At 42.4% G+C, this 21,213-nt stretch overlaps 1 long non-coding RNA gene across 8 annotated transcripts in view; it reads right to left on the bottom strand.

Annotated features, from left to right (window-relative positions):
• Positions 1 to 2,808: 2,808 nt before the first annotated feature.
• Positions 2,809 to 21,213, bottom strand: part of LOC107203962 — an 87,360-nt gene continuing 68,955 nt past the window's right edge. For 6 of the 8 annotated variants that reach the window (XR_004497290.1, XR_001521419.2, XR_001521421.2 and 3 more), the window contains 3 exons: positions 12,384 to 12,677; positions 10,393 to 10,703; positions 9,847 to 10,287 (listed from right to left, as the gene is read on the bottom strand). This is a non-coding gene — a long non-coding RNA (uncharacterized LOC107203962). Of the gene's footprint in view, positions 3,839 to 9,846; positions 10,288 to 10,392; positions 10,704 to 12,255; positions 12,678 to 21,213 lie in introns of those variants that run through there. The other 2 variants (XR_004497287.1, XR_004497288.1) reach the window with 2 other exon arrangements.

Genomic DNA, 21,213 nt, shown 5'->3' with positions numbered 1-21,213 from the left:
ACCACGCACTCGCCGTGCCCTGGGATGTTTGGGGTGTTTAAATCATCCCCAGGCACTCCAGGCTCACACCTCGGAGGATGAGAAAGTGCGAGTGATCCGGGAGCACAACTGGAGGATTACACAAGGGGAGGATGAAAGCACGAAACGCCACAATGCCTGAATTCAACAACAACAAAACAGCATTGAGGCATCTCTGCACAAAAATCCCCATTGTACGTTTGATTTCCAGCCATCCCAGCTCCCAGCTGCTAAAAAATACAGGATACACCATTCCCTCCTCCCCAGCTATCCCAAATCCAACCTTGCTGTTTTTGTTTTAATTCAAAGAAACATTAATTGTTGTGAAGGCACAAAGTATTACCTGGAATAACACTTCAAATGCAAATTAAGGGCTGTGTAAAATTATTGTAGTGCAAGAGTACCATGGTTTATTAACAGCAGATTTGCAAGGTTAATTTTCAATTATGTATTTCTTATTAGTTTTCTAGCTGTCTTGCTATTATTAAATTTAAAGAGGAAGATACTTTCAATGTGTCCAGCTTCTGTGGCGTTATTACTGATAATTATTCCTATTTTCCAATTTGTGTTACTCTCATGTCTTGCAAAATTTGTAATTAATGAGCAAATAATTATAGCAGCACTTACTAGAGCTGCTTTAGTTAAAGCTGTGTCAGCTTTTGTATTAGGATCCCCATTTTTCAAGGGTTTATAACTCAAGCATAAAAATTCACTCTGGGCAGAACCTTGTCATAAGAGCTGTCTGCTGAGCATGATTTTTTTGTTTTTAAATATTTCTAAGCAGCATTATTTTGCTCTTTTTTTTCTGAAAGTTATAGACATTTTAATATAGCTTAAAACTTCCAAGGGCATGAAGTTTACAGCACTCTGATGCCCCATGCTCCAACATCTTGGAAGTGAAGACATTTTATTTTGAGGTGAAGACATTCACCTTTACAAACAAGATGCCTCAGCATCTCCAAAGCCCAGAACTGGGTTTTTAATGCCTGCAGGTCATTAGCTTTAGAAAACAGGCACAGAGGAGAGCTTGACATTCAGGGATGTTTGTGCTGATCCCACCCAGTTAAAGCACTGAGGTGCTGCCTCAATTGAGCCACAGGATGGTCCTTGGGAGACAACAGGGCTGGCCTGGCTCTCTGGGATGCCCAAACCATCCCTGCTCAATTCAGCAGAGCAAAGCTCTGCGTTTGATGACAGTTCTGGTGTCCCCATCCACTGCCACTGCTGCCCCCACGCCTGGGAGCACCACAGGGATTTCTCCTGCAGGATGCTGAGGCTCCACGGGGCTTGAACAGCTCAGCATCTTCTCAAAAAGGTTCTCAGAACTACACAGGGGCCTGGCTGGTGCCAGTTTAAAATTTAGCACAAAACCAGTGCTACTTTTTTTGATGTGGAAGAGGAAACCCAAAGGGAGAAGCAGCAGATCCCAAACCCACAGGTTTGCTATGCACGCTTTACCACAAAGTAAAATTGGAAAGTGACAGCTCTAGAACAAACATTCTGCAAAATTTAGGCTCTCCAGGAGAGCCTGAAACAGCTGCTTCCTCCAAGAATTCCATGTGGTCACTCATCTAGAAACACTGGACACATCCCTTCATCACTCCTGCTCTCCTGCAAAGGGCCTTGGAGCAGCCACCCAGCTCCTGCAGAGCCACTCTTAGAAATCTGGAATCATTTGGGCTGGAAAAGACCTCCAAAATCATCTCTTGGAGGGCTTGACCTTAATAGCAAGTTTAATATTAACCCTGTTTGACCTTAACACTGAGCTTAATTAAAGCAAGACCACCATAACTCAGCAAACAGGTCAGCAGTGCTGTGAAAATCAGCTTTAGTGCATTTCACACAAGCTTTGAAGAACAGGGTGGATTTAGACATTTCCAGCAGCAAACAGGCAGCAAAAAAAAATCCCAGTTTTACTGAGAGACAGTCAGAAATGAGATAAAACCAGAGAACGATGAGACTTACCTGCTTCAGCCACAGTGAATCATAGAATGCAAAGTTTGTCCTCTTGAAAATCCAGGTAATTTATTCCATAAGCCTCTTCATCAGGAGAGGAGGCTGGGCCTTCTCTGCACTTTTTATTTACCCTTCCTTGACTACCCTCAGTTAAGGTTTCTCACACCCTCATTTGGGATTATTATCTCCTCATGTTTGAGTTAATTGCTGATGGGGGGACCCCAGATCTGTGGCATTTGGAGCTTTTTACTGACCAAGGGTCCCAAAGACTGAGGGATCCCATTATCCTTCCTCCCTGGTGCCATCCTCACAGCCAAACCATCGTTTATAAGCCTGTACATCATTAGCAATCCCCCACCAATCATTTGCAAACTGTGTTACAAGAATTCTGGTATCTTTATTTTGCATATATGAAGAGCCTGGTCCAAATATGGCTGACAAATACACTGTATAAATAATATACTAAATATAATAAACCCCTGCCATCTAAATCAGCTGTTTCTCCTCATTTTTGGGGCATGTTCATCTTGCAGGTAAATATTTTCCCTTACCAACCCATGTCATGAGTTTCTCCCAGGTCAGATTAGTCTGCAAAATCAAAGGGATCTCTGTGTGCTGATATTCCCTGCACAATATCAGGGCCTCCATGTATCTGATGTCTTCCCATTTTGGCTGTAACCATGGTGCTGCTGGATTTATCATGGCTGCATGGCACAATGTGTATCTCATTATTCTCTCCTGGCAGCTTTGTGTGGCTTTTATTTAGCTGTAAAAATAATTTACATTTTTTGAGCATCTGAATTAAAGATAGAATAGAACTATGACATCAAGAGCTGGAGATTTTATGCAGATTTATTTATAAATATAAATCACATTTAGAATGCAAAATTATACAAATGTCTTCTACAGATCACCCATCTCTTAAAGAAATTATTTTTTTAAGGATAATGCCTAAACATGTTATCCATATATTTGCATTGGAAACTTGGTAAAAAATCCCAAGTGAAATTTGGCAACACAATGGGATCAGTGATGTGACAAGGAATCTTTCCAGTTCTACATCAGTGACCTGACATCACTCCATGTCACCAGCCCGTGTCACTCTGGGATGGAATTCCAGCCCTGCTGAAGGCACTGGCAGGTTCCTGGCTGGATTTACCCAGCTCCAAAGTGCCGAGGGATGTCCAGGAAGAGCAGTGACATCGTGAACTCACAGTGCTCCTGTGCCCACATCACACCCCCAGCACCTCTGCCAGAGCTTGTGTTACTCAAATATCCCAGGATAACATTCCTGGGAAAACCCAGCTACTTGTGTGTAATTCCAATATTCCCAAGTGTCATAAATCCAGGGGTTTTACCTGTCTTTTGGGATTTCAGAATGGAATAGACTGTAATTCTGAAAGTGGGATACAAGTGATGGGGATTTTCTGACTGTAGAGTCCCTCCAAACAAATAATGTGGCAGCAGTTCCTTGGATTTCAAAGCAATTGTGGATTTTAGATACAATTAGGTCTTCAACAAATTTCTTTTACACATTTTCATGCCTTCTCTCTGCTCTAATCTCAGGTTTTCCCATTTCCCCTCTTTTGGGGCCTGGTTGTTTTCTCATTTTCTTCTCTAACACAAAATCTCTGCCCTAGGGAAAAAAAAACAGTGGTTGTTTTTTGACTTTTTCAACAAAATAAACCATGAGGTTTCAGTTTTGATAAACAGTTTTAGCATAACATTCCTTCTACTTGATGGAAGTGACATCCAAAACATCTCAGAAATCTCCATGCTGCCCATCCTTCTGCCACGAGGAATTCTCCACTGAGCAGTCCTATTCCCATTGCACTTTATCCTCTCAAAAGGGGAGAATTGTTTCCTAAGGAAAAAAAAAAAGGCATAAAAATATTAACTGCCAATGCCCTGCTCTTTCTTTAGCTCTGCTTCTACACTGAGGTTAAATACAGCTCTGGAATCAAAACCAATGTAGGAAATTACTTTTTCCTAAGTTAGAGCAGCTCCATGGAGTGTTTGCTACCCTGAGCCTCTGTAATTCACACAACAGAATCACAAAATCACTAAGTTTGGAAAAGACCTCCAAAATCATCCATTCCAACCTTTGAGCCAGTTCCACCAAATCCACTAAACCAAATCACCCACGTTTCTGAGCCTCTTCTCACTATTTCACCTAAAAAAGCATCCAGCTTCATCTTCCTGTCATTTGGGTTTGTTTAATTCCACCTTTTGAAAAACTGCAAAGGGAAGAAACTCCAGGATTACAATTGAAAAACTCATAAAATGATCCTCTGAAATTTACCACGTTAGAAACTTCCTGCTGGTGTTTTTAACCATGCCACAAAATTCCTTAAAAGACACATAAGTTTTGGTTCAGTATCACAAAAAACTTTTAACATGAATAAAGAGGATATTCTGGTGGATGAACACTGGGGATACATTCCCAATTTTATATGTTTATGGTGACAGAAGGAAAATACCTTTTCTAGCCAATTACTGCTTTATCAGCATGCTCAGAATTTGCCAAGGTGTTGTGGGCAGAATAAAGTGTTATTCCTCAAAATCACTTTAATCTGGATATTTGGAAGACAGCAGCATCTACTGTGAAGAGCAGGAGAGGGATGACTGTGGATGCTCAGCTTTGCATCCTGGCTGGCAGTGGACAAAACACATCCAGCAGGGCACCAGGACACTGGAGAGGAGATGAAGAAATTGAAAAAAGGAAAAATGGAAGGTGTAAGAATGAGAAAAGTTGTAACTAAGAAGAGCTGAGTTAACTGGAGACTGGTTTAACAGATGTAGAATAGTTTTACACCTCAGGAGGGAATTGTGCTGGTACAACCTCAGGAGCAGCTGATGTGCTCCAGTCCCACCTCAGACAATTGGATTTAAACACGAGTTTAAAGACAAAGCTGAGCTGGGATAGTTTACAAGATCACTATAAAAGCACAACCTTCCATTCTCCTAAACCATATGGGTTTGACTTCCCATATGGAGTGACAAAATAAAAATGTAGTCTAAAAATAGCTCTCAAAAATGCACTGGCTGAAGGCTGCTTCCTGTGCCACAATTTGATTAGCCCTGTGGAAGGATTTCCATTTCGATTTTCATTTATCTCTGATTTGGAGCATGAAAACTGCTTTTATAGTTGTAAGAAGAGGAGAGAAAGGCATCCAGGAAGAAAATATAGAAAGAGCTCTTCTGGCTTTACAGGAGCTGCAGGAACAAGGAAAATTTTTTAGGAGCAGCACAAAACAAAGTGATGCAGGGAGAGCATCTCTCCTTGCAATCTGCACCCAAGTTCCCAGTCAGCCCGGTGCAGGGCATTACATATTCCGTGCAGCTCTGGAGGAACCTAAAGGAGCCAAAAATTGTCAGAGCAGAAATTCCCCGTGCAGAGGGAGCGGTGCCAGCACGGCTCCCAGCCCGCCCAGCGCGCCGGCCCTGACAGCTCCTTCTGGCCAGCCCGAGGAGCCGCTCCCGCCCTGATGGATGGCATGGAACACAAACATTCCCACTCGGCCTCTGCTGGAAGGTGCCTTCTCAAAAATCAGAGATTTATTTCAGTTTTATTTCACAGGAAAAAAAAAATTTACCAGCCCCTCCTCGAGTGCTGTGTTGGGTGTTGGGCAGCTCGCGAGGAGAGAGAACTTGAGGGGATGGAGCGAGTCCAGAGATGGGAACGGAGTTGGGAAGGGGCTGGAGCACCAGGAGGGGCTGAGGGAGCTGGGAAAGGGGCTCAGCCTGGAGAAAAGGAGGCTCAGGAGGGACCTTCTGGCTCTGCACAAGTCCCTGCCAGGAGGGGACAGCCGGGGGATCGGGCTCTGCTCCCAGGGAACAGGGACAGGAGGAGAGGGAACAGCCTCAGGCTGTGCCAGGATGGGCTCAGGTTGGATTTTAGAGAATCTTTCTTCATGGAAAGGGTTCAAAGCTTTGGAAAGGGCTACCCAAGGCAATGATAGAGTCATCATTCCTGCAAGTGCTCAAAAACCCCGTGGATGTGGCCCCTGGGGTTTAGTGGTGAACATGGAGGTGGTGCTGGGTTGACAACTGGCCTCGGTGACCTTGAGGATTTTTCCCAACCTAAAAGATCCATGATTCTAAATTTTAAATTCCTTCCTGCTTCAGGCAGGGGACAGACCATCAATCAAGTACTTGGAGATCTGCTGGTGGCATCCAAGACCTGAAACCCAGGGATCTGAAGGAAGAGGAGGGAAGATCATTCTTTGTGGAAGCCTCAAGGAAGACCTGAGTCACTGCTTGAAGACTAGAAGGAAATGTCCCAACTGGGCTCCTCAGAAATTATTTCCCTCATGGTGAAGAACCCAGGCTCCACTGAGGTATTTCTCATTATTTGTGTCTTTCTCCAAAATAAGTAAAGAAATAAATAGCAGATAACTAAAAGAATTCACATATAACTTTCCCAGATGAAGGAGAAAATAATGTCTTGCTTTTCCAGTTTCAGTTTTCCCACATCCCTGGTTTGGCCTGAGCTTATGCAGGTTTATGGGTTTCCTGCTGACTTTTCTGCATTAATATTTGTTACTGTGAATGCAAAAGTGAAATAAATCTGAGAAAAATTTGTGTTTGCAAGAAAAAGATGTCCCTCTCCTCAGCCCTGAAAGGAGAGAGCAATGGCAGGGTAGGGCTGGGGAGGGAGGAGTAAATCCCAGCTCTGGTTGAGCCCAGAAGGAATGAAAGGTCCAAACCCTTCACTTCCCAGGAATCTGGAGTGAGAAAAAGCCAGACTGAAGTCCAGGAGCCTGCACTGGACACTGGGGAAATCTCTGGGCACACATCACACCACAGCCCAACATCTGCCACAGTGAACAATAAAATTCTTCTATTTTATAGGTTTTTTTCCTCTCTCTCCTGTTTCTTAAAGCTTTAGGAGTGATTTTCCCAATCTGAGCAAAAGCTCTGCACTCCCCCTTAAAAGAGATTTTTATAATATCTAAGACATATTAAAATCTAAAGAGAGGGAAGAAAATAAATCTAGAGTGGGAAAAGGCTGTAAAAGCATGGGAAGAGAAAGGATTAGAAACCAGCTTTTCTCTAAAGAATTTATAGAGAGAGAGAAAAAAAAATCCAACACTTTGGAAACAATTATTTACAAAGTTCAAAGTGTTTGTTACCCTTTTGTTAGGGTAAGATAAGGGGTAACAAACAGCACCCACAGCCACGAGGAGTTTAACCCAATTACTCCTGTCAGCAAAACGAATTTTACAAAGCACATTTCTACCAGGAAGAATACTTTCCTTGCTTCCAATTCTTTTTTACATTGCTAATAAGTCTCTTAGCAGTCGATTAGAAGTGCCTCTTCAGCCAGGAGCAGGCGGATCGCCCTGAGCGCTCCCTGCTCCGGAAAAATCCTGATTGGAGCCGAGGGGAATTTCGCCTGAGGAGCTTCCCTGCAGGTGTTTGGTCCCGTGGCTCTGACTTGTGTCACTGCAGAAGCTGCTGGTGGTTTTCACACACTGGTGGCTCTCAGGGACTGGATCTGGGGCTGCTCTGACCCTTTCCCCCACTGATAACCAAAAATCAGAGGGGGCTTTTAGGGCTACATGGCCAGAGAGGGGAGGAGGACCCACCTGCCTGACAATTTAAGGTTCACAAACCTTTAAAATGTGTCCCAAATGTTTCAGAATCTCAGACATCCCAAATCCTGTCACCTGCTGAGCCAGGTAAAGCCTTTAAGGCACTGTAAGTTCAGAAGAATCTAATTTCAGTAAAAAAAATGATGGATGAGAGACAAGGATGATCAAGGACAGCCCTCTCCGGGTGGGTGCCACTTTCCCCAGCTCCACAGATGGGGAACATTTCCCGAGGAGATGCTGAAAAGCCCCTGGCTGTGCTCTCTGGAAGTGAACAGCAGCAGGAGCTGCACCAAGGCAGGAAGATGAGCAGCAGATATGGGAGACAGAGAATTTAAACTTTTTAACTCATCCCCAGCATAATCTGAAAAAAAAAAATCTAGTCTCTTTGTGGATAAATGCAATTTTATAAACGCTGCTGGAGGCAGTGTGAAGCCCCAGGCTGCCCTTGGCACCTCAACTGCACCTGGAAAATTAATGCTGTGTCTTAATTCATCCAGAAATGCTCACTTATGCAAAGAAAATATTTATATGATGGAGAAGAGGATCAGCTTCCAGCTTTGGATATTCTGGGCAACTCTGTGATCCATGTGTAGGCACCTCACTGAAGAACAGGGATTGGAGGTGTCCATGTCCATCCCAAACATTATAAGAAATCATCTGACATCTAAATCCAGCACACAAAAAGGACGCTAAATTCATTAAGTTATTCCATTTTAATTCTCACTTTTTGGTTTTTTGTTTTTTGTTCCAAAGGCTTTGTGGCAATTCATGTAAAGAGCCAAGTAAATATTTTCTTGTGCTGTGTGGAAGATGATGTCAGGCGGTGATGGAAATGAAATACTGACTTTGTAAAAGTGTTTGTACCTCTGATGGGATTGACTCATTTTGTGAGATTATAGAAAATGCATTCCATGATTATATACACCCCTAGGGGCCCCATGGAGGTGAGATTCTGCATCTCACAATTTTATTTAACCAGGAAAAAAAGGACTAAGTAAATAAAAAATCTGCAGGATGTGACTTCATCATGCACTGTTGACACCTGCTTCTATGATTTAAAGGATGTTACTAAGAATATCAGGGTTGCTAATGTAAATGATGAAGAAATCAGAGGTCAATCATATAATTATAAATATTAGCATAGGTTTCCCAAGGCCAGAAGTGGCTGCAATGGTAATTGGAATTATGATTTTACTCTTGAATTATGTGGTACTGAAAACACTTTGTTCTCTACTGCTTTCCTGGAACTGCTCCATTAAAGCCAAGGAGACAAACTCTCCAATTATATTTAATCTAAGAATTAACGTCCCCTTCTCGTGAGGATGTTTTTTCTTTCTTGTAGGCACCTCCCTCACCCTGTACACAAAGTTGTTGTGTGAGAGGGGTGTCCCTTGTGTTCCTGCTGCTGATCTGAACATGCAGCACCCCAACACTGCCATCCCTGCTGGATATTCAGGATAAGGTGGAAAGAGAGGAAAACTCCTCCAAGCAGCACTGCAGGCACAAAGGGAACATCAAATCCTTCCTCAACCACAAGCCACTTCCCTATGGAAGATGAGGATAAAATGCTCTCAAAGTGCATTTATGCAACAGCCAATATATTAAATTTGATGGAAGACTGGTCCCAACAATATGGTTTAAATTGACAGAATACCTGAAGCTCATGGCATTATTTACAGCACCACTGAATTACTCTGGACACACAGAAAACACAAAAAAAATGTGGCTGCAGCTTTAGACAAATTCATTTTGGAGTTACTCAGCAACACCTTGTGCAGCAAAAAGTCAGCCCAGCAGCTGGGCTGGTACTGGGAGGAAATTCCAGAGGGTGAGGAGCTGGCAGTGGCTTTAAATCCCCGAGTGCCATCCTTCCTCACCTCCAGACACCCCTCCCTGCACTGCAGGTTGCTGTCCCACAGCAGCCTGAAAGTCAGAAGCAGCCACATGAAAATATTTTCAGAAACAGGAGTTGCTGGGTGCTGCCTGTCTTAGCTGGGAATTCCTGCCAGCACCACAGACAGCTTTGGAACTGCTGCTAAATTATATTTTTTTGCAGGGCAAAACCCCTCACAAACTATTCTTCTAATGCTGCCTGAATATTGTTGGGCTGTTTTCCTTTCATGCCTGTGTCTCCTTGCTGAGGGGCAGCTGACAGGAGTCGTGCTGGAGCTGGTGTCTAATGCTGGAACACTCGGCGTGAAGAAATCGGGATACGCCACGAGTGTTGCAACGCGGTTACACAAAAGTCTAAAATTAGGTCATAAATTATATAATCTTGCAAGGAAACAACAAATTTAATGACTATGCCAAACCAGAGATAAAAGCTGAGGAAGGAAATAGCATCTTGCTCATTAAATATTAAGGATCAGATCCTTCAAACATTTGCCAGTGATGAACTCTGTGGGAGCTTGGCATCTGTATTTGTGTGTGTTCTATAGAATGTGCTTATACATCATGTACAAGTGCTGGGTGTGATTTATGGAGCACACACACATAGTAAGTATATTTATAATGCATAAATACATTCCATCAAGAGCAGAGAAGGTGATTAGTGAGAGTTTCCTAAGAGGTTTAATCAGATATTTTGATGGCTTATTTCCAGTGTTGCTCCAAAAGCATTTTTCATTACAGGGCACTGGAAGAGAGCAGGTAGAGACATCTCCTTTTCCCACTTACAGCAGCTTCCACATCACATCCTCAGTGGGCCTGAAGAACCCTGTAAAGGAAGAAAGATTACTGAGATATAACAATGGATTTGAAAATTCCCTGCAACCTTTGAATCCCTTCCCTAATGCTGCCGTGCCCCAGCCTTTCTTCTCACCTTACACGAGGCAAATCTGGTTTGATCTGTCTGAAACAACACAGGGACGAGGTCTTGTGCATATTCCCTTAAAAGTTGGAAGCGATTCCCTCGGGCCCATGGCTGTGCTGATGTCCTGAGTATGTTAATGAGAGGGAATGGGAATCTCTGATGGAAAAAGGCAGATAGCACTCCCGTCCTTGCTGTCGTCAAAGCCTCTCTGATAACCATGTCCTTTTCTTCAAAGATTTGAGTCATTTGTGGATTGACTACATAATCCTTGTGCTGGAGCCTGGGAAAACTGCTGTTGATGCCCTTGGCAAATTCTTAGCCTAAAAAAGCATGAAAAAAGAGGACCAAGTAATTTCAATTCCATAAAATACATTAAAAGCAGCACACAGGTATGTAAATGGGAAACTCCATAACTGTAATTTGCCCATTTAGAGCCTGATCTAAAGGCTATAAAAGTTAATTTGAAATCTTTTCATTGATTTTAATGGCCTTTAGATCAGGCCCATATTATTCACTGCATATCATGTTTGTTTCAATGCAATAGTGTATTTATGTAAAATGTGAGTTATGTGGATTATAACACGTGCAGATACACTGCTTATTCTGCAAGGGCAAAGCTTGTGAAATTTATTGTCTTCAGCAACACACATAAAATACAAAGGCCAAAATAAAATCCCAAATAATGATTAGACTTTTTGAAAGTGAGATAAAAAAAAAAAAAAGAAAAAAAGAAAATGAGGAGGCCTTATTTCATTATATACTGATACATGCTAAATGTATTTTAAGGATCATGAAATCCAAATGGAAATTTGCACAATTCCTCATTTCCGACTGCAGCAGTTCAACAAAAAAAATTACATGTAAATGATTCAAAACCTCTCAAAGAAACAGCACTTCTTTTTCTTTTTTTTTTTTTCCTAATTTGAGGAGAAGAAGAAAAAGGTTTCAACCCAGGCTCAGCAAGGGATAACAGCATTACAGGGACTGCATGGAGAATTTAGCCACTCATAATTCCAAATCCTTCTCAAATGCTTTATTGCTATAAGGTGGCTCATAGCAGCCTCTACACAACAGGACTCCCATAGCATTAACCATGAGAGATAGGCTTCCAGAAAGAAACTATAGCAAAGTAATTGTAAATCTCTAATGATGCATAAAACCGAGCTGAATTGGTCCTGAATTCTCAGCATAAAAGAAATGAACCATCAGAAGAACCAATTCTGGTGGCAGTATAACACACCCCAGTGTGGAAACTGTTTATGGTGTTTGCTGCAGTGGAAATATTCCCACTAATATGCAAGGGATAGGAATTCATTAAAAAGGCCTGAATGCTGCAGCTTCTTGGGATGCCACATGTGACACTAAAAACAAATTGTTAGCCAAAAAGAGAACCTCGTCTGTACCAAAGCAGGTCATTGGCTCAGTCAGCGGCAGTTTGCCGTACAATAAATTCAGTGGGATCTGCAGGGCTTTAATCCCACCTTGCAAGACCTCCAGGGTGGTTTTGTGTATCTTGGGGGGTTTGGCAGCACCAGGCTGGGCTTTGGTGGAATTGTGCCCACCAAGATGTCCCCTGGACTGCTTGGACACACCAGACTGAAGCCTCATCCCCCTTCCAAAAAATCCTGTGCCCAGCCTGACCTGGGAGCTCCAGTGATGGCCCTCAAGGGGACATGGCCACAGACAGCTCAGAGAGCTGTGTTAAAACCCAACATCTCCATTTTCCTTAGAAAGTTTAGCCAATTCCCACCAGATAAGCACCCAATAAAATATTTAGAACCATAATTAACAATACCATTTAATGAATTAATAGTGCAATCAACAAACTGTACCGACATACGCGGCTCATTCCGAAAACCTCAGCGCACAAACCTGGACCCTCAGCAGTTAATCCATCACTGTCCAGAGGCACCTTCCTCCAGGAGCAGATCAGATGGATTATCTGGGAGACCAGGAATGCCAGAACAAGAGGCTGCACACATTTCCCCACTCAGCCTCACCCAGGAGCTCCAGAGTGGCCATAAACACCATTTTTTTGAGGTGAGGAACCGTCTTGCTTTTGAGTCCAGTAGATCTCTGGCTCTTTTTTTTTTTTGGCACAGCCAAGAGGTGTGGGATCATGGGATGAAGCTTTTCCGGCACCAGGGCATCTGTCCACGGAGAAATAGATTGACAGGGCTGGAATGGTTGGGTTTGTTTGTTTTCTCATTTCACAACTCGGAAGAGCCAGACATCTGAGAGCTCGGATGCTTCATTGCACGGTGTCAAAACCGGCGGAGGCACAGATTTGAAATCTGCATACGTGGACAAAAAGAGGGCGTATTTGAAATTAATTACAATTTCTAGGCACTACCCAGAGAACAATATTTACTCCTAATAAGCATGCACCAAGGAATGGCACATTTACTGCACGGTTTTTAGTGAAGCTGCAGTTTTCCACACTTGTGTGTAGGACTCCAAGGTTTAACCAGGACTTTTCATTTTATAAAAGCTTTTTAAAGATTTCCCTTCTAGAAAAGAAAAAAAAAATAAATATCACTGATTTAAAGTCAAGCTAAAATGAAATGAAATGTGAGTGATCCACTGGGACTTCCTATGCTTGCAGTTGCATTTATCTGCATCAAACACAACACATCAGTTATAAAACATCCCATAACTCTGTATAGGTGTTACAGCCTTATCTATAATCCTCATGGAAATTCTGGGAAGAAAAGGTAAACAATTTTAAAAGGGGAAAAAAGTAATAAAATAATAATAATAAAAACATTGGTCTCACTTTGTTTCAACTGTAGATAAAAAAATAAGTGAAAAAATTAAATTTTCCTAATAAAAATATTCTCATTTTACATAAATATAACAATAAAGGAAGGGGGAAAGTGAGAAAAGAGGGGAGACCCACAGCAGATATAAATGAAAAATTAATTAATTCACACTGCTACAAACTTCCCTCTCATTGGTGAGGTGCTGGCACTGTAACCATACCTTTATTTACCTCTGATTTAGGGGTCTTACCCTGTGAGCAATTTATGGGTGCTCATTTTGGAAATAAAACCCCAAACCAGTCGACCCATTTCCCCTGAGGATCCCACAGCAGGAAGTGCTGTCCAAGGTGCTCCAGCTGACACCATTCCAAGCTACCTCCATTTTTCCCAATCAAATCAGAGCAACTCTAATTAAAGGTAAACAAGGAGCTAAAGTGAGATGAATGGTTTATAGGTGCTTCATGCTTCCCTACATTGATTAATAGATAAAGAATTCATCCCTCCACCAAATTAGTTGACAAACCCTGCTGTAATTACTCCCTGTACACGATGATCTGTGGGCACAGGGAGCTCCAGCAGGGACTGAGCTCCAGCTCCCTCCAAAGATATTTTGTGCTGGTTGGCTGCACCCACCAGGTATTTACATTCCACAAATCTTGTCTTTGTATTCCAAGTTTCTCAATATGGTTTTCATTTGAAATTAAAGCAGGGGTGGTCACTCTTTCGTGGAATGCCATTACTTGTGAATCAGGTTTGCAGCATGGGCAGTTGCCCTGGACTCTGCTATTTCTTGGCTGTGGGAGTTTAATTTTTCCCTTTGTTTTTTCCCTGTCATCCTTCAAGTTACTCTGCTCTGTGAGCAGCAAACACAAATTTCTTTCACCTGTGGTTGAAATCTTGTGAAAGAAGTGCATTTGCCAGCTCAAAATCAACCCCAAAGTTGATCCAGAAGACACCTGATCACTCCTAAAGCAGAGCACTACAAGAGAACAGCATTTCAGGGTCTGCACCAGATATTTCCTGGCCACCATTGACCAGGCTGGAGGCATCCAGAGATGGGCTCCAGCTTTTGGAGAATGCCTTGAGTTATTTTTAAGGAGTTTGCCATTAGAATAATTAGTGGTTATTAGGGTAGGAACCAGCAGCTGGGAAGGGGTGGAAACAGGGCTTAGTCTTGTTCATTGATTGCTTTCCAGTTCAAGTTTTGCAAGGGAGATCCAGCCCTTGAGACGGAGATCCCTGTGCTGGAAAAACGGGAATCAATAAATCTATTCGGGAAAACATAATTTCATTTTCCTTCTTAACCAGAAATTGAGATACACACATTTCTCCTTCCCTGCTTCTCCCTGACTTAAATATATCCTGTGTTATGTAAGTAATTGTTTTGAACCCACTCTAGGACACAGCCAGAGACATGACTCCAATAACACATTATCAGTAAAACAAAGCAAAACAGTTTCATGTCCCTGCTGGGTTTGTATATCCACTCTTAAATGAGCAGATTGTCTCATTATTCACCCTGATCTGGTCATTGTATGCTTAGTCACAGCTGTCACAACAGGTGCCCGAGCAGCCTCCCCTCTGTGGCACTGCCTTTGCTCTCTGGAGTTTGTTGTCACATTCCTCTGGTGGCTTTGCTGTTCCCTCTCAGGCTCTTTCCAGGCTCACCTTCATCATTCCTGCTGAAATCATCCAGGGCTGGTGACTCAGGCTGTGACAAACCTTCAGCGCAGCCACAGCCCTTCACGAGCTGATGTTCCTCATCCCATCACACAAAACCAGTTTATCCACCAGCTTTGCCATGGTTGTCGTGCCTGGACTTCCCCCATCTCTCTCAGTATCTCCAGTGACCTCTTCTCCTCATGGAATTTGATATTCCAGGACAAGGCAGGGATAGAGGCTGATTCCTCCACTAGACCAGACCATGCCAAGCGACAGCAGGAGTCTCCAGTGAGTTGAGAATTTCCGTGGGCTCTAGTCCAACATTATATTTAACAAAAAATTTCTTTGAAAACAGCTTTTATGCCCCAAGATATCATCTCTTCCCTTTTATTTCTTTTTAACGTCCTTTTGGTGGTGGTTTGGGGTTCCCAGGGTTGAGTGCAGAGCTGCTCCCCTCCTGTTCCTCTGCTCTCACTGCAGATTTATACATCACATTTTCCCACTGAGCTTAGCACTCACTGGGGATCTTTTACTGCTGAAAATCCTGTGAGTTCTTCAATTATCAACACTGTGCCACTGTGCACTAACAAACTTTATCTGATACAGCAGCATATCAAGCATTTTTAGTTCTGTAAGAAATGTTTTCTTAGCTGGAAGCAAATCTCCTCTGATATTAAAGTACTTCCAAATAGAGACAATTTAATTTGATTTTTTTTTTCTATTGTCTTTAAGGAATATATTTCAGGTTGAGGGCAAAATATACACAATTCAAGCTCTTTTATATTTTGTAGACATCAGAATTTAGGTCCTAATTCCTGAAATGATGTAATCCATCAGTCCCACTGATTCCAAAGACTGGTGAGAAGGAAACTAGACTGAAAGGCAGGAATGTAACCTGTATCAACCCCCAGAAGCACTGAAAAGATTTCTATAATTTTTCTTCAATAAAATTACTAAGGAGCAAGGAAAATACCCAGCTCTTGATTTACAGAAAAAATAAATCCAGTACACTACTACAACTACCACCATTTGTTTTCTCTCTAAAAATACAGAGTTAAGGGCTCAACCAGGCATTTCTATCTCAAGTTTCATCCATTTGGGACTGAAATCTTCTTTTCTCCCTAATTTTCCCTTCCTGCCCTGCATTCCCTGTCCTGCAGCACAACATATCTCTACAGAAACACAACTCCTTACAGCGGGGAACAAAGTTTTACCAAAATCTTCAATAATTGCCACCATTTTAATGCAATTTATTGCCTGAAAACCAAAAGTAGAGGCAGTATGGTGATCATCCAGATTCCTCTTGGTCACCTCCTCTTTAAGTAATTTATCCTCTCTGTTGTTACATTTCACATCTCTTTGGGAGTATCAATTAGCACAGGGAGCTAAAATTACTTATATTCTTCCTTCCTTAAAACTGAGTAGGGAATTCATTCCTCTCTTCTTCTCCCTCTTTTCCCATGTTACTTAAAAAGAAAAATCATTATTTCTGGTGCTTGTGGCTTGACCTTTTCCAGGATTGGCTCAGCTGCTAAACTAAACGGGAGCAGCAGTACCTGAATGCACCTGAATGCAGGTACAGACTGATGGACAAGAAAGCATAAATCTGCAAAAAAATGTAAATAAATTTAGAGGGAGGAAAAAATCTGAGGTTTGGTGGGGAACAAACCAGAACAGAAAGCTGGTATCCTACAAAACCAGCAGTGCAAAGGATCTGAAGGAAAGGAGCTTGGCTACTGTTTCTTATTTTTTCTTTGCTGGGGTTTTTTTTGGTGCTGGTGGTGGTTTTGGGGGGTTTTTCTTTACCTTGCTCTGATTGCTTTATTTCATGGCTTGGCTTAACATATTTTCTCCACAAATCATTGACCAGGATAAAAGAAACCTCGTTTTCTCCAGACATCCCTTCACCAAAGGAAGCAGGGCACAGCTCCTGCCATGGGGCAGGAAGCTGGAGTTTTGAACCCACTCTCATTTTTAGCATTTCTACCCTTACAAAACCTTCATCTTCTGTTTTATTAAACTCTTCCTGCACAAAGATCCCAAAAAGGTGGCTGTGTCCTCTACCCAGCCTGGAGTTCAAGGCCTTTATGGGTGAGGAGACATTTTAGAGCACAATAACAACACAAAATCTTTATCAAAGATTGTTGGAGAGTTGGAATTACCAGTGGCTATCAGTCAATAATTGTTGGAGTAAGTGATGGATAAGGGATAACCCTTCCCAAGCAATTCTGCTGTGGGAATGAGAAAAGCAGCTGGAAAGAATTCATAACTAGAACCTCGCAGAGCTCAGAGAAATGTGGTGTATAAACAGATTATTATTTCCTGTGGATATTGATGATAAATGAACTGGATTTGGTATGTCTGGGAAATATCACCACCCTCCAAGCCACCTCAGCTCACTGTGGCTGAAGGCAAAAACCTCTCCTTTAACTTATGAGAACTCAGAAAAAAAAAGAAAAAAGAAAGCACTGAATATCTGGGTCGTTAGAAATACAAAAGTTGCACATTCCTCTTGCACATTTTTCATTTAATTAGTATTTCCTGCGGGCTTTCAGTGTAATGAGTCATTGATTATTGCAAGGAGTGCTTTGTAGGGTAAATTAATTCATTTAAGAGAAACAGTAAGAGGTGTTAAGTAGCTGGATAAATAAATAAAAGGCAAAGTGTTTTGGTCATTTTGTTGCAAGTCAGGCCCAGGGGACCCCCATTTCTCTAAATCAGTTACTCAGTGAGCACACCAGTACCTGCCCTCCTCTTTCCTTGTCTTTACCTGTACCTACAGCTTTTATAAAATATGAAAAATCCCTACAGATAAATCAAAAATAAAGAAAAGCCTGTTCCTCTGTTGAAAATCAGTTTCCCTTTACCAGCCTGATAGCTAGTTACATGAGAAAATATATGCAAAATGTCGAGTTTCCTCTTGATTTAGAGAAAACTTCTATTTGCTGCATGTACATTTTGAGTAAAAACCAGAATTTCTGAATAGAATATATAAAGCAGAAAGAGTACCTTAACATTTAAGGTCAAAAAGAGAAAAAGGTGATGTTTGGAAGAGCTGGTTGTATCTGTGACATTAATTTTAAAAATGTGGACATGGGCCAGGACTAAGGATAAGAATGGATATATTACCTGGCTTCTCACAGGGCTTCCAGAAAGATGTTCTAAGGAAAAAGTCATTGAAACCAGAAACCTCTTCAATCCAAACAAAGATGGAAAAGGAGTAATTTTCCTCCTTGGGACATCTCTGATTCTTCTTAGCTGAAGATATATTGGTATTTATCAATATATTTATGCAGGATGTGATTTACCAACCCAGTCAGCAACTGCCTTTTGAGAATTCCACATAAAGGAAATAAAGAAGCAATATAATTCCTCATGACCTTACTTGAGCCCATTCCCACCACAAATGAGCCTGGATGACAAAAGATTTGGCACAAATAAAAAATGGGTTATAGTTTGTGAAGATCCCAAACTCCCTGCACTGGTAAACTCCATAAATCCAGGGGAAATGCTGCCTCATATTTGGGCTGAACACAGAGCTACAACATCCACACACATCGTTGTTGTTTTGGTGGTTTTTATTGTTGAGAAAGGTTCCCAATGTGCTGGGAGAAAAATTCTTTCCATTGGTCTCGTTTTGTCTTTACAAAATTTGCCTTTTGCTGCCTCCTGGAAACTTGAAATTTCAGTTTCAGCCTTGGAAACTGAATTTTAGGTGTTGGCCTGAAACACTCCATGAACACCCAAGCACAGAAGGGTAACAAGGACATCAGTTTTCAAATATTTCTTTAATTCACACCGCAAAAAGAGAGAGAGAGAAAAAATACCTTTATACCGGAAATTATTCATAGAAATCACAATCTGAGCAGGGGAAATGCTAAATTTGAGAAGTAAATTAGTCATTTATAATCTGCACTCAGATCTAACCTGAGATGTGCTATTAACTCATTTTAAGCTGCAAAACTCTGGGGACAAGAGCCACATTTTCCATGCTGGGACTTGCAGAGTCAAATTCAAACCCATTAATGGTATTCACCAAGCACCAGCGCTCTGAGGTTGCCTCACTGAGCAAGGCAGAGCCCTGACAGAGCAAATCCCATTTATCCAAGGTTCTCCTTCCAGTAAGGAACAGTTATCAGGCTGCATAAAAGCTGAACCAAAAACCTCAATTTAAAATAGGGTGTGTAAAAAGGAGCAAGGAGTCCTGCCCTCCCTGGAGATCCCTGTTTTCCCAACAAGCAGGCGGATTATAAGGAGCCTTTGTGTATTATTTTCTGCTGGTAAATGACTTCGTTCCCGTGCCTGCAACACTGCAGGGGAGACTCCAGCTGGGGGACAGATCTCCAGCTGGAATAACCCAGCCCCACTCGCCCTGTCCAGGCACGGAGCCTCTCCCAGGGAGCACAGGGAGCTCAGGGAGTTTCATTCCTTGGCAGGAAAAAGATGGGAAAATAAGGCACCTTTCCAACATCAGCAGACAGGTGAGTAGGAATTTACAGACATGGATTTTGGGGTGACTTCAACGACAGAAAGTTACTCACTGGGAAGTCACGAGGTTGGGGGTGTCTCTGAGAAGGGTGCAGAGGTGGGGGAGCACTGGCACAAGCTTCCCATCCCTGGAAGTGCCCAAACCCCATTGGGATTAGGTTTGGAACAACCTGATCTGGTGGAAGGCCCCTGTCCCCAGCAGGAGGGTTGGAGTGAGGTGATCTTCGAGGTCCCTTTTAACCCAAAGGGATTAAAATAAAATAATTTAATAATAAATAAATAACAAATAAATAAATAAATGATATGAATGACTAATATTTATAGATAATAAATAAATAAATATCAAATTATAAAATTAAGATTTTTGACCTGGGACAGATGATGCTGAGGTTGAAATGGCTGTTAACATGAGGCTTTTTTTTACCCCAGATCTGTTTGATTTCTAAAAATAACATAGAATCATGCAATAGTTTGGGTTGGAGGGGACCTTAAGGATCACCTAATACCAGTATGCAGTGAGAATGTTCACAAAAAGAGCTGAGTTCTGCCCTATTATTATCTTCATAAAATATTTTTTATCTTCTAGAAATTGCATATGTTGATCCTTGCAATGCCTTACAAATAATGCATTTATCCATCATTTAAACCGTACATTATAATTTATAGGTTAGTTATTTTATTTTGGTGTCAATCAAAGTGGGAAGCTGTATGAAAGAGCTTAGATTAGGAGAAAGAGATTTTTCATGGTAAGCTTTAATAAACTAACGGTGACATTATAAGAGCTATCAAATAAAAACCTGCCGTCTAATAATAAGCTTGTTCCTGTTTATTTAAATGTTCCACTTTGTGCTTGTTTGTAAAAAGTTAATCATTACAGCAAAGTTCAGACTGTGGAAACAGGTGAGTCTTCTTTGGCTAAAACCTGCAGCACTGAGCAGTGCAAAGGGGGTTGGAGATTTCAGCCCTTTTTATTGCAGAATAAAACCTCCTTCTGGAGATGAACGGGAGGTTTTGCCCATGTAACTCCTGTCTGAGGCAGGGTGAGGATTATCCCTGTCCTAGCACAGCCCTGTGCAACCTCACCTTGAATGTTTCCAGGGATGGGGCATCCTCCACCTCCCTGGGCAGCCTGTGCCAGGGTTTTGTAAAGGAATTTCCTCCTAAATCTGTCTTGCCCTCACTCCACCAGGCTGGAAGTTCCAAAGGCTCTCAGGGATGGTCCTGCTGGGCAGCCACCTGCTCCCTTGCATTCCACAGACTAGAATACATTCAAAATTTATTCATCAGAGTTATTCTTGAGGAACCAGCTCTCCCGACATCCTGAACCCCAAAACACCTGTGCTCTCTTATCCCAGGGGTGCATGTCCATCCTGACTGCTCCTCTCCAAAGCCTCCCAGCAGGGACAGAGAGGGATGCCCTGACTCCTGGAGGTTGCTCAAACACTCTGTGCCTGCTGCCTGTGCCACAGAGGTTAAACCCTGACACTCCTGAGTACACGGCAGAGCTCTGCCAGCTGCTGATAAATGAGATTTCAGGATGGGCCGTGTTAAATCACGGATATTTGGACTCGTTACACCCTCTCCTGCTGTGACCCAGCCAACAACGGCCATATGGAGCTGTGGGAGCACCGCTGGCCACTTGTGCTGGTGGCCTTGGGTCAGCTTTGGCAGCAGCCCTGCCCAGAGCCCCTCCATAACTCACACTAAACTCGTGTCTCTGGCCATCTGGAAGGCTCCCAGCTGGACCATGAGCACGGATCTCACACCTCCTGACACTGCGGTGGTGGGCAGTGGTGGCATGGGATGCTGAATGTTCTCTGTGGGAACTGGATGTTCACCATGGGAATGGGATGTTCTCCATGGGAATGGGATGTTCTCCATGGGAATGGGATGTTCTCCGTGGGAATGGGATGTTCTC

The sequence above is a fragment of the Parus major genome, chromosome 4A (genome assembly GCF_001522545.3).
Source record: "Parus major isolate Abel chromosome 4A, Parus_major1.1, whole genome shotgun sequence".
Lineage (NCBI taxonomy): Eukaryota > Metazoa > Chordata > Aves > Passeriformes > Paridae > Parus > Parus major.
This window is presented reverse-complemented; position numbering and strand designations above follow the sequence as displayed.